This window comes from Hipposideros armiger, unplaced genomic scaffold (genome assembly GCF_001890085.2).
Source record: "Hipposideros armiger isolate ML-2016 unplaced genomic scaffold, ASM189008v1 scaffold_44, whole genome shotgun sequence".
Lineage (NCBI taxonomy): Eukaryota > Metazoa > Chordata > Mammalia > Chiroptera > Hipposideridae > Hipposideros > Hipposideros armiger.
This window is the reverse complement of record NW_017731394.1, coordinates 2,197,769-2,200,765: the sequence shown is the minus strand read 5'-3', so window position 1 is coordinate 2,200,765 and position 2,997 is coordinate 2,197,769. Positions and strand designations below refer to the sequence as shown.

Sequence of the window (2,997 nt, the reverse complement as noted above, 5' to 3'; positions counted from 1 at the left end):
AAAGATAAAGGAAATATTGAAAGGAAGACATTTTGAAGACATTCAGGACATCAAGGGTAATACGACGACAGCTCTGATGGCCATTCCAGAAAAAGAATTCCAAAATTGCTTTGAAGGGTGGACTAGGTGCTGGCATTGGTGCATAGCTTCCCAAGGGGAGTACTTCGAAGGTGACCGTAGTGATATTCAGCAATGAGGCATGTAGCACTTTTTCTAGAATGAGTTCGTGACCCTAATTGTCCGACCTCGTAGGTTGCCCATTTAATCTTCATAATAATCCTATGAGGTAGGCATTATTGTTACCCTTATTTCATTTATAAGAATGCTAAGGCCCAGCTACATTAAGTAGCTTGCCCAAGTTCTCAGTGGTCAGTAACAGAGCAGATTCAAAGCCAGCTCTGTTGGATTCAGAAGCGCCTGACACACGCTGCCTCCCTGCCATGGAAGAGCTCTTCATTCTCAATGGATATATTCACCTAAGAATAAAGGATACATTACATCGAATGCTGAAATCAAGAATGGCCTGCATGTGGATGCACTGACACATGTTATTTCGGTTTGGTTTTGTCCTCTGTATCTGCTATGGGCTGAACCGTGTCCCCCTGTAAGTCATATGTTGAAGTGCTAAGCCCCCGTACCTCAGAATGTAACAATATTTGGGGATAGAGCCTTTACAGAGATGATTAAGGTAAAATGAGATCATATATGTGGGTCCTAATGCAATATGACTGATGTCATTCTAAGAAGAGAAAATTGGCACATGTTCACAGAGGGGGACCATGTGAAGACACAGGGAAGATGACAGACCATCTACAAGCCAAGGAGAGAAACCAACCTTGCTGCCACCTTGATTTTGGACTTCTTGCCTCCAGAGCTGTGAGAAAATAAATTTCTGTTGTTTAAACCACCCCTTCTGTGGAACTTTGTTATGGTATTCCTAGCAAACTAATACAGTATTTATAGCTCTTGTTACTGATAGTATTTCTCACAGCGTCAGCATGTAGGTTCCCATAAAGAATAAGCAGGTTCTACAATATTTCCTTAACAGAATTGCTTTCTCTAAGAGTATTTTTCTGGGTGCCAGAAGGAGCGACTGGAACGCGGGAAGGGTTGTTACTATGAAGAAAGAGACATCTTGCCTGTTTTTGTTTCCATTGTGGTCTTATGCTTCATTACCATGTAAAAGCATTAAGGTAGTTGTCTTTATCGAACACTCTGAATGTGAGATGCTGCACAAACATTCCATCCTCACAACTGTCCCCTGAGGTGTTTGTTATCATTCCCATTTTGCAGGTGGGAAAACTGAGCCATAAAGAGAATAAGTAATCTGTGGAGTTTTGCAGAGTAAGTGGCAGTGAAGACCCATGCTTTTGTGATGACTGTGAGTCACTGCCCCTCTGCCTCACTGCTTCTCACACTTTCCCAGTTAAGTATTACACACTGGTATAGAGAGAATGGTTGGGTCTTGCCACTCAAAGTGTGGTCCTTGGACCAACAGCAGGCAGTACCTGGGAGTTTGTTAGAACTGCAGAACCTTGGTTTTACCCCAGACATACTGAATCAGGATCTGCATTTTATCAAGATTCTCAGGTAGGACCAGCTAGAAATTTGCTCGGGCCTGGTACAAAATGAGAAGGTAAAGCCCCTAGTTTAAAAATTAGTAAGAATTTCAAGACGGTGGCAGCAGAGCATTAAACCAAAAGTATGAGTGGCACTACACAGGTCTCACACCCACGGGGCCGGCCCTGCCCAGAGGTGATGCACATGAACTCTTAAGTGTGAGAAGCATTACCCTAGAGGATTCAGAGATGCGACCCTTCACCAAAGGGATGGTTTTATTTTTATTTTTATCTTTTTGCATTTTATCTTGAAACCACAAAATGTTTTCATTAAACTCTTTAAAATATCCATTGGTCTTGTAAAAAAAATAATATTGTCTCTCCAAAATAACCTGGGAGGAAAATTGATACTCTTAAATGATGTACCATGTTTACCTACTCATATAGCATCAACAGCCACTGGCATTTGACCATTCCAGGAAGTACATGCATCCCAGTGTGAAAAGCCTGGGGTTAGCTCTTCCTAGGTACAGACTGCAGATTCCTTGATTAAATGTGTTCAACAGAGTCACTCCATACAAGTTTCATGCCCCTTTCTTGCAAGAAGATGAGCATTCAGGTAGTATTGCTCTAGTACTTAAGCTCTCTGAACCTCAGTCTTCTCACCTATAAAATGGATAGAAGAATAATACTTATTTCAAAGGGTTGCTGTGAAGTTTAAATAATATATAACAAGCAAACAGAACATTTCCTGGTATATGTTAAGTGTTCAATAAATGTTAACTTATTATATCTTGGAGATTAGGTTCTTGTTTCACTTTGAAGAAGGTGGAAAATGAGACAGAAAGGGTGTCACAAGGGGAATTTACCCAGCTCCCAGACAGAGCCCCATGGGATGGTTTTCATTCTAATGAGTTCATCTGGACCTTGGGTCTGGTCTTCATTCTACTGACGCAGAAACCTGATTTTGTCAGCACCTAAGAGCACAGTTATAAATGGGGAGTGTACGTACAATTCTGAACACCAGGTGTGTGTGTGTGTGTGTGTGTGTGTGTGTGTGTGTGTGTATGTGTGTGTAAAGAGAAAGAGAGGGAGAGGGAGAAGGATTAGAGAGACAGAGCCAGTAGAAGTTTTGACTCTGGTGAGGATGACCTTTATATTTTTCAGTGAGAGAAACTATTTCTACAAAGAGCTTGAAGATTTCTGGGAGGAAAAATAACATGAGCAGTGACAAGACGGTCACAAGGGACTGTCCAGGTTTCATTCAGCTCTGTCACCACTCACCTTTGTGGGTTGCATCTTCTGAGAATCAGAGTTGTGAGTGGCCCTGTGGAGTCTTTAAGCCTCAAGGGGGCGCTCTAAGCTACAGCTCTAGGAACTAGGCAAGAGCATCTAGCCAGGTATTTTCTTTTGGATATAAGCAAACACAGAGGATTTT

At 41.8% G+C, this 2,997-nt stretch overlaps 1 long non-coding RNA gene across 3 annotated transcripts in view; it reads left to right on the top strand.

Annotated features, from left to right (window-relative positions):
• Window positions 1-810, top strand: part of LOC109381104 (uncharacterized) — a 25,684-nt gene extending 24,874 nt beyond the window's left edge. For all 3 annotated transcript variants that reach the window (XR_002123637.1, XR_002123638.1, XR_002123636.1), the window contains exon 5: window positions 771-810. This is a non-coding gene — a long non-coding RNA (uncharacterized LOC109381104). The remainder of the gene's footprint in view (window positions 1-770) is intronic.
• Window positions 811-2,997: the final 2,187 nt, after the last annotated feature.